The sequence below is a fragment of the Plecotus auritus genome (assembly GCF_963455305.1).
Source record: "Plecotus auritus genome assembly, chromosome: 9".
NCBI classification, from domain to species: Eukaryota; Metazoa; Chordata; class Mammalia; order Chiroptera; family Vespertilionidae; genus Plecotus; species Plecotus auritus.
The window spans coordinates 113,173,404-113,184,067 of NC_137783.1; the positions used below are offsets into that span (position 1 = coordinate 113,173,404).

At 36.6% G+C, this 10,664-nt stretch overlaps 1 pseudogene across 1 annotated transcript; it reads left to right on the top strand.

Moving 5' to 3' along the window:
• The first annotated feature begins 84 nt into the window (after positions 1-84).
• LOC308233655 (olfactory receptor 52E1-like) lies at positions 85-10,089 on the top strand (annotated as a pseudogene). Its single transcript has 2 exons — positions 85-196; positions 9,143-10,089. The product of its transcript is annotated as an olfactory receptor 52E1-like (transcript).
• Positions 10,090-10,664: the final 575 nt, after the last annotated feature.

The following is a 10,664-nucleotide window of genomic DNA, read 5'->3' on the forward strand; positions in this document are numbered from 1 at the left end:
TAAATCTGAAGCCAAAAGGTAGAAATATTTGGTTCCCATCCTGGAAGCATTTGTAAGTTAAAAAATTTGAAGCATGACCTTAGGATGATCATCATCGATCCTGGGTATCTACATTGTTATAAAACAACTCAGAGATTCAGTTCTGTTCCAATCAAGGAAGCCTCCAAAGGTTATTTCAAATTTAGACTCAGCAAAGGTAAATGAGCAATTGACCCTGAACTTAAAATCACATCTCATTGAACTTAACTGTATTACATGACCATTCCTGAGATTTCTTGGAGCAGGAATTTACAGATAATCATGAGAGTGTATTAGAATAATACATGTGGTCATGGATATAAATGATATTTTTAACTCATTAATCTTCCTCCCCAAATCAAATAACTATAGTCTAATCATGAGGAAAATTATCAGGCTAATTTTAATTGAGGAACATTTTACAACAACCTAGACAGTACTCCTAAAATTATCGGGTTATCAAAACCTAGAAAAGCCTGAAAAACTATCACAGCCAAGAGGTCACTAACAAACCTAATTAGACATAATTAGTCAATGTAATATGGTATCATGGATGCGATCCAATAAGAGAAAAAGAATATTAGATTAGACTAAGGGAATTTGAATAAGATATAAATTTTAGTAGTGCATAAACTTTAGTTAATATTGGTTCAACTGTAACAAATTATTATACTAATGTAAATGTTAATGATAGGGAAAATTACGTATAGGCTATGTGAGGACTCTGTATTATATTAGCATCCTATCTAATAAAAATTTGCAAATTGACCATCACCCCAACACACAAGATGGCCACCCCCATGAGGTCAAAGATGGCCGCCCCCATATGGACACAAGATGGCTGCCACAAGATGGCCAGCAGGGGAGGGCAGTTGGGAGGGACCAGGCCTGCATGGGAGGGCAGTTGGAGGCAATCAGACCTGCAGAAGAGGGCAGTTAGGGGTGACCGGGCTGGCAGAGGAGGGCACTTGGGGGTGACCAGGCCTGCAAGGGAGGGCAGTTGGGGGTGACTGGGCCGGCAGAGGAGGGCAGTTGGGGGACCAAGTCTGCAGGGGAGGGCAGTTGCAGGTGACTGGGCCGGCAGAGGAGGGCAGTTGGGGGGTACCAGGTCTGCAGGGGAGGGCAGTTGGGGGGAACCAGGCCTGCAGGGGATGGCAGTTGGGGGGGACCAGGCCTGCAGGGCAGAGTAGTTGGGGCAACTATGCCTGCAAGGGAAGGCAGTTGGGGCAACTATGCCTGTAGGGGAGGGCAGTTGGGGGAGACCAGGCCTGCAGGGGAGGGCAGTTGGGGAGGACCAGGTCTGCAGGGGAGAGCAGTTGGGGCAACTATGCCTGCAGGGGAGGGCAGTGAGAGGCAACCAGGCCTGCAGGGGAGGGCAGTTGGGGGAGACCAGGCCTGCAGGGGAAGGCAGTTAGGGGTGACCAGGCCAACAGGGGAAGGCAGTTAGGGGTGACTAGGCCGGCAGCAGAGGGCAATTAGGGGCAATTGGGCCAGCAAGGGAGCAGTTAGGCATTGATCAGGCTGGCAGGGGAGTGGTTAGGGGCAATCAGGCTAGCAGGCAGGTGAGCAGTTGGGAGCCAGCAGTCCGGGATTGTGAGAGGGCAGTCAGACATCCCTTGAGGGGTCCCAGAATGGAGAGGGTGCAGGCTAGGCTGAGAGACACCCCCGCCCCTCGTGCATGAATTTTGTGCACCGGGCCTCTAGTTTTCCTATAATCTACAAGGGTTCTAAAATGTTTTCAAATTTAATTTATTGGGGTTCCATTGGTTAATAAGATTATATAGGTTTCAAAGTTTTTTAAAACTTAAAAAGATAAGTATATAGAAAATCAATTCTCCAGAAAATAGGAGACATAAGAGAAACAGGACATGTTCTATCAGATAACCAAGAATTTTAGCAAACTATTGAAATAATGAAAAATAATTTACAAAGGAATAAACAAAAAAGATGAATACACTAGAGAATCAAGGAACACACAAATTTATTTGTCACATGATCTTGTGATGACATTGCTGATCCCAGAGCTACTCTCCAAAATCCATGAGTGCCTTAACTTTCCCAAATCTGCTCCTACAACCAAAAACATGAGGTTTTGAGCTAAGTTAAAATTATGGGAATAAAAGGGGCAACAATTGTTAGAAAGTTCAGTTTACCTGTTCAGATGCACAACGGAGTCAAAAAGACTACACTGCTTTTACTTAGTCATAATTGATGTTCTGAAAGCAATTTGTTTAACTCATGTTTGTTCATTGTTGGCAATAAATCTAGGCAAGGAAAATGATGTCATTTATTGACTTCTCAGTAACTCCAAGAGTGAATTCTAGAACACGTCTCCATGGCAAACTCCAATCAGTATGAGCTTACATAGAGTATCCTAGCCTGGGAATATTGTTAGCTAAGTAGCTCAGATTATCAAGAGTTACAAATTTCTTACTACATTAGAAAATGTTTTAAGTGTACAAAGTATTAATTTTTTAAATCTTCACAACAATTATTTGCAATGGGTATTATACTGCTCATTATAGAGGAGGAAATGGAGACACAGAATTTAAATTTCTTGCCCAACCTCATTTATATGTTCATTAAATAGCGAAGATAGGATTCAAAGGCATGCAGTCTGTCTTTAAGTTCATTCAGTTAGCCCCGTGGTAGGCAAATTGCAGCTCGCGAGCCACATGTGGCTCTTTGGCCCCTTGAGTGTGGCTCTTTCACAAAATACCACAGCCTGGGTGAGTCTATTTTGAAGAGGTGGTGTTAGAAGTTTAAATTTAAAAAATTTGGCTCTCAAAAGAAATTTCAATCGTTGTACTGTTGATATTTGGCTCTGTTAACTGATGAGTTTGCCAACCACTAAGTTAGCCCATTTCCTATAACTCACGCTTCTTTCCTTATATCTTTTTCACAGTATATTAAGCCATGTCTTATTTTATAATTAGAATCAGGAAGAAGAGAGAATTTGGGTTCCAAACAATTGATATTTGTTATATTATCGCCCCACCTAAATTCTACTCCATGAAAGGATGGATACTAGGTAGGCTTCAATTTTTTCATGATAGTATTTTTTTAAAATGTATTTTATTGATTTTTTACAGAGAAGAAGGGAGAGGGATAGAGAGTTAGAAACATTGATGAGAGAGAAACATCGATCAGCTGCCTCCTGCACACTCCCTACTGGGTATGTGCCTGCAACCAAGGTACATGCCCTTACCAGACTTGAATCTGGGACCCTTGAGTCCACAGGCTAATGCTCTATCCACTGAGCCAAACTGGTTAGGGCTCATGATAGTATTTAAGGTTCAATTGTGTTTAGGACTGAGGTGGGAGAGAGGAGGTAAGTTAGGTATGTTTTGGAGAAATTGACCAGATGAAAGCAAGGTAAAGAATATGTTAATGGGGAAGCCCAATTCTTTCTGCCTCATGTATGTGGCACCCATGAGAGGAAATCCAGGACTAAAATGATCTGGAAGAGTGAGTGGAAGGTAAGCCCTCCTCAAAGCCTCTCCTGCCTAGAGAGAAGCCAGTTAATCATGAATCAGCAGCCCAAACATGAGAACCAGCATCCAAAATCAAGACTTCTTTCTTAGATTGTTTTTGTTTTATTTTTAAATATATTTTTATTGATTTCAGAGAGTAAGGGAGAGGGATAGAAAGAGAAACATCAATGATGAGAGAGAATCATTGATTGGCGGCCTCCAGCACACCTCCTACTGGGGATCGAGCCCACAACCGGAGCATATGCCCTTGACTGGAATCGAACCTGGGACCCTTCAGTCTGCAGGCTGATGCTCTATCCACTGAGCCAAAACAGCTAGGGCTAGATTGTTGTTGTTTTTTAAAATGACCAATACATTATGCTTCATATGAAGCATCTAGTAAAGTGCCTCTGGACACCTTTATTCTCCAGAGAGCAGTAATGTTTATATAAATCTTCCCTTTTAGTCAGAGTGGATGAAAATGGAAACATTCTGGGCCAGGTGATCTAGCTCATCCAGAAAGCTTTGCTGTTAAGTCTGGCCTTGGGGTCAGAAAGGATTCCAAAAAGACAGGAGCCACTTTACTGTGGCCACTTTATTAAGATTTAAGTTGAAGAGATAAAATAGGTGACCAGAATGTAGGGGAAGGAAAAACTAGCTGAAGATAGGTCTTAAGAACTGGGGTTTAAGAAGATAATAATTTACATAGACTCTGGTGTGCACTCTCACATAGGCTTGATTAAATCTTGTTCTTAAATATTTGGATAAGTGCTGTGTGTGGATATGTAAATACCATTTTAGCTTTCTGTGTTGTCTGCCTTTCTCTAAGTCTTTATTTGTCATTCAGCTCACTTTTTCTTTTGCCTATTGTGGTTGTATTTTAACCCTCAATCTGTCATCCTTGCCTTCTTTTAGCTGGCACCATTCTATATCTTGCAGAACTTTACCTAACTTTGTATATCTCTCTGTCGCCCATTCAACTCTCAGGATAAATATTTCACAATTAATGCCTTCATGTAACATGATGGTAAAAAATGCCAGATTAAGAATCTTTACTAGTAAATCTCCGAAGCTATTGTAAAAAAAAAAAAATAATAATTGTTTTCAAAGCTTTGCTCATCATTTATAAAACCAATTCCACAGTTTTCAAAACATTTCTAGGTACAGATATACGCAGAATCTTTAAGCAATAATCTATCTAAATTTCATTTTTATAAATTTTTTAATTGTTTTCCTAATTGTAAGTGAACACAAATATTGCGATAGCAATGTAAAATCAATCAGTAAAGTATTTAAATAATTTAGAACTTATATTATTAGGATTTCTTAATTAATTTTGACCTCCTAATATGTTCTCCATATTTGTTTATAATTCCTGAGCTTAACTTTGCAAGATATTATTATTATTATTTTAGTATTTATTTGGAGAATTTGTTTTTAAAGAAATAAGGTCTATAGAATATTGCCAGACAGCTTGAAAGAAACATAATTATTGCCTTAGCTGGTTTGGCTCAGTGGATAGAGTGTCTGCCTCTGGACTGAAGGGTCCCAGGTTCGATTCTGATCAGGGGCACATGCCCGGGTTGCGGGCTTGATCCCCAATAGGGGGTGTGTAAGAGGCAACCAATCAATGATTTTCTCTCATCATTGATGTTTCTCTCTCTCCCTCTACCTTCCTCTCTGAAATCAATAAAAAAAAATTTTTTTAAAAGAAACATAAGTATTTGTCAAACAATTTTTTTTTTTTTTTTTTTAGTTTTAAATTCTGAACTTTGTCCATTATCACATATCACAAAGTCAGTTTGGGCTACTTGATACTGAGTTACAATCACAGAAAGCTTATTAGATATTTCAGCCTCCAAATTACTGGCCTTGGATGTGTACATCCACTGTCAATCATCATTTTCAAGAAAGAAAATATCAGGAATAAAATTTAAATCCCATTGAGAACAGAAATCATTACAGAATTTTTAGATTTAACATAGGTTGTTATTTTATTTTTTGCTCTTTGAGTGTGATTGTGAAATATTGCAGTTAGAATTTAGAATTATTAACTTTCTGTATTGAGGTAAATTATTCTATCTTTGACTCCAAAATTGAATATTTTATTAGAACAAATGATTTTGTACTTCCAATTTTAAAATACTAACAATGAAATTTACTTTGACTAGATGTATATTATATACCATTTCATTATGGAGCATTCAAACATATACAAACTAAACATATACAAACTAAATGCATAATGCTATTTAATTTCAACAATCATAAACATTCTATTTTCTCTAAGCCCAGATTTGATTTTTTAAAGTAAAATTTACATATACTTAAATGCACTAATCTTATTTGCACATTTGACAAATGTATATATTTACATCCTCTGCCCCTATAAAGATGTAGAGTTTTTCTATCACCTCAATAAATCCTCATGTGTTTCTTCCCTATGGGTCCCTGACCTCTCTCAATCCCCAGGCAACCACTGAGTGGATATTTTCAACACCTATTTTCTTTGTGTGCTTTAGAATTACATATAAATGAAATTATGTACTTAGTAGCCTTCAGTAACTATTAGTAAACAGTAACTCAATCTAATGATTTGGATTTATCTATACAAGTAGTCAATCCAACTTTATTGCTGAGGAGGTTTTCATTATGTAAACATTCCAAAATTGATTTGTTCATTCATTTGTTGATGAGTATTTGTGCTGTTTCCACTGGGGCAATGAGAAAAAAAGCTGCTATGAACATTCTTGTCCAAGTCTTTGTGTGGACTTATGCTTTCATTTGTTTGCAGTAAACACCTAGGAGTTCAATTGTTGGGGTTAATTTAGGACAGTGGTCGGCAAACTGTGGCTCGCGAGCCACATGTGGCTCACGAGCCGTAGTTTGCCACTCTGTTGACTAATGAGTTTGCCGAACACTGATTTAGGAGAATCTGTAGTTCCATATCCTTGCCAAAAATGTGGTATTTTATGCACTTTAGTTTAGGCATTCTAGTGGATGTGCAGTTATATATTATTATAGTTTAATGTACAATTCCTGATGCCTGTGAGAATTTTAATATCATTTGTATATCTTCCCTTGCCAAAGGTTGGTTAAGGTCTCTTTCTTTTTCCATTGCTGTTTGTCTTATTTTTTAGTTGTAAGCATTTTTACATGATCTTAATACAAATTCTTTTTTGTATAAAAGGGATTGTGAATATTTTCTCCCAATCTTAGCCCTCTAAATTCACTTTTTTTACAGGAAATTTAAAAATTAATAACATGTAACAGACTATTTTTTTATGGTTATTGTTTTTGTGTTCTAAGAAACCATTACTTTCCACTGGGAAGCAAAAGTATTTTTCTCCCTTCATTTTACAGATGTTCGAATTTGAAGGTTTTTTAAAAAAATACATGTAGTTCTATTTTAAAAATGTAATTGATATTTACGTATGTTGTATTCTTAAAATCAAGGTACATTTTTCATAATTATGTTCAATTATACCCATTATCATTGTTAGAAATGGCTTTTCTATCTTCATTGCATTGCTACAATGGTCACTTTAAAAACGGAACTCCCATTTGTCCCAGTAATCCCACTTCTAGAAATATATCCCAAGAAACTAGAAACACCACTTAGAAAGGATATATGCACCCCTATGTTCATAGCAGCACAATTCACCATAGCTAAGATTTGGAAACAGCCTAAGTGCCCATCGGTAGATGAGTGGATTAAAAAACTGTGGTACATCTACACAATGGAATATTACGCTGCGGGGGAAAAAAGGAGTTCTTACCATTTGCAACAGCATGGATGGAACTGGAGAGCATTATGCTAAGTGCAATAAGCCAGTCAGAGAAAGATAAATATCACACGATCTCACTCATTTATGGAATATAATGAACAACATAAACTGATGAACAAAAACAGATCCAGAGACAGAGAAACATCGATCAGACAGTCAAACCTCAGAGGGAAGGTAGGGGAGGGTGGGGGTAAGGGGGAGAGATCAACCAAAGGACTTGTATGCATGCATATACGCCTAACCAATGGACACAGACAACAGGGGGGTGAGGGCATGAGTGGGGGAATGGGGGGTCATGGAGGGATAAGGACACATATGTAATAACTTAATCAATAAAGAAATTTAAAAAAAGAGAAAGAAAACCAAAAAACCCCACAAAACTTTATGCAATTGAATTTAGGACATGAAATGTGCCTAGTTCTGTCTTTTTGTCTATTATGCTCTACTTATCTATCATTGTGTAATTGCCACACTGTCTTAATTACTATAGTTTTATAAATTTGAAGTCCTTTATTATAAGTCCCAAAGTTTTGATATTCTTTTTCCAATGAATTTAGGATATTTCTATAGTTATTTTAGAATAAGCTTACATTTTTTGGTATTGATTGAAGCTGTTTTAAATTTAATGGTAAATTTAGGAAGAATTGACATCTTAATATATTTGTCATCCAAACCATGAATGTTATATAATTTTTAAAAATTGTCTCCTTAAATTCTTTCATGTTTTATAGTTTAAGTACTTATTACTAAGTACTCCATGTTTTCATGTCATTGTAAGTGGTATTTCAAAATTTTACAAAATTATAATTTAAAATTTTAATTTGTAATTGTTTGCTAATAGTATTGATGCTTATACCTGAGCAATTAATAAGCTAAATGATTGCTTCTAAATTTTTTTACTTTTCTGTAACTGTTCAGGTAATTTCTAAATAGGAAAGTTTACTTCTTTCATTTCAGTATTACTTTTTTTTCTTGACATATTTAGTTTGTTAGGCCCTCTAGCAAAATTGATGCTAGTTGATGTTTTTGCCTTTTTTAAACCCAAGGGACAAACCTTCCAGTGTTTTACCATTCAAAATGACATTAGTTATAGGTTTTTCATGGATTCCTTTCACCAAATGAGTAACTTTTATTTTTTTGCCTAGTTGGCTAAAAGGGTTTTGTTTTTTACTATCATATATGAGTGCTGAATTTAATAACTACTTTTCTAATTCTATTAAGATAATCTTTTTTGCATTATTTGTTTATATAATGAATTATAACTTTTTTGACTAAAAATTATAATAATTGCTTCATCAATCACAGCATAGAAGCACCAATCTCATCAAAAGGTAGCTATAACCACAGTCTTATTAAAGTATAAAAGGGGAAAAGTAACACCTACAGAATGGGACTATGATGCACAGATGAGCTTCATAAGTGGATATCCTCTTGACTATCATATCCAAAGTTTCTTACATTTCAATTTCTTGCCCTTTATTAAAATAACATTCTGGGGGCTTTCTCTTATGTACCTGATCAACTCAGGTACCAAGGTAACTTGAAAATATTATACAAGTTATGGTTACTGGAAGGGTAACCAGATGAGCATTTCACAAAAGAGTGAGCTAAAGATGACCATGAACCACTACACCACTCTACCAGCAGAAAAAAATTGTTTCTAACTTCCACAATCCCCATGGAATAGTAAAAGAAATAGGCAATAATTTTAACATATCTGGTAGCTAACTAGACTCAAATTTCGTTCATTATGTTGTTAAGAGTTTTATTGGTATGCTATTACACATAGTGATATTCAGCCATCCCTTATGTTTCCCCAGAAATACCAAAGAAGACAGTAGAGCATTTTCCAAGAGTTCTCAGGAAGATGTCCTGTCAATGACACTGTCTCACATCCCTTTGCCTTCCTTCTGCTGGGTATACCAGGTCTAGAAGATTTCCATATTTGGATTGCCTTCCCTGTCTTTGTTGTTTATTTGATAGCACTTGTGGGAAATATCACAATCCTGTTTGTGATCAAGACTGAGCAGATTTTTCATCAACCCATGTTCTACCTCCTGGCTCTTATTTCCTTATTGATCTAGGTCTTTCCACTTCACCCATCCCAAAGATGCTGGCCATCTTCTGGATCAACTTTAAGGAGATAAGCTTTAAAGGCTGCCTCATTCAAATGTTCTTTATCCATACCTGCACGGGTATGGAATCTGTTGTACTCTTGGCCATTGCAATTAACCACTTTGTCGCCATCTGTGATCTACTGAGATATACTACTATTCTCACCAACAAAGTGGTAGTCATCATGGCCTCATTTGTAGTGAGGAGGCCAGTACTGTACTCCTTGTCATTCCCCTCTACCCTCCTCTTAAATGATTGTCCTTCTGTAGGCACTACGTTATCCCTCATACTTACTGAGAACATATGGGAATTGCCCGTCTTGCCTGTGTTAACGTAAGAGTCAACATCATCTATGGCTCATTTTCTATTGCTGCCCTCATCTTTGACTTAATCCTTTCTGTCCTCTCCTATGTTCAGATCCTATGAGCTGTTTTCTTTCTTCCTTCCAGAGATGGCTGACACAAAGTACTTGGTAAATGTAGTTCACATGTATGTATCATCTTAGCCTAGTGTATTCCAGCATTTTTCTCCTTTATGACTCACTGGTTTGGTAGAAATGTTACTAGCTACATTCACATACTCCTGGCCAGTCTATATATGCCATTGTTCCTCCTTGTTTCAATCCAGTCATTTATGGGGTCATGACAAAGCAAATTCAGAACAGAGTTGTAAGAATATTTGTAAAGAATGTGTGACCCAGATGTATTTGGAAATTGATATTCTTTCCAGGTAATATTTAGCTTATACATCTCTCAGGGTGCCCCAAAATGAGACTATGTAAAAGTCACTCAGGCATTACATCAGCCTTTATTAGAATCTCTTAAACTCAGATTCAATGATTCCTTTATATAATTTGACTTTCAATCAATTATACTGCTTTTTCTTGCTGAAAGTGATTGAGGACAGTAAGGCTAGGTAAAATATGTAATGAGATTCTTGAATGTGTGTGGGTTAATGATGTTCTCCATGTCAGTAGTATTTGTCTATTCTTTTGCCAATACCATACTCTCTTAATTATTATGTTTTTTTAGTAAGTCTTGAAGTCCAGTTATGTCAGTTCTCCAACTTTATTTTTTTCCTTTAATATTGTGTTTGCCAAGTTGTTTTTTTACTCTTCACATAAATTATAAAATCAGTTTTTCAATATTCAAAAATAACTTGCTGAGATTTTGATTGGGATTGTATTGAATCTACAGACTGATTTGAGAAGAACGGACATATTTACAATATTGTCTTCCTAACTATGAACATGTGATATTTCTCCATTTGC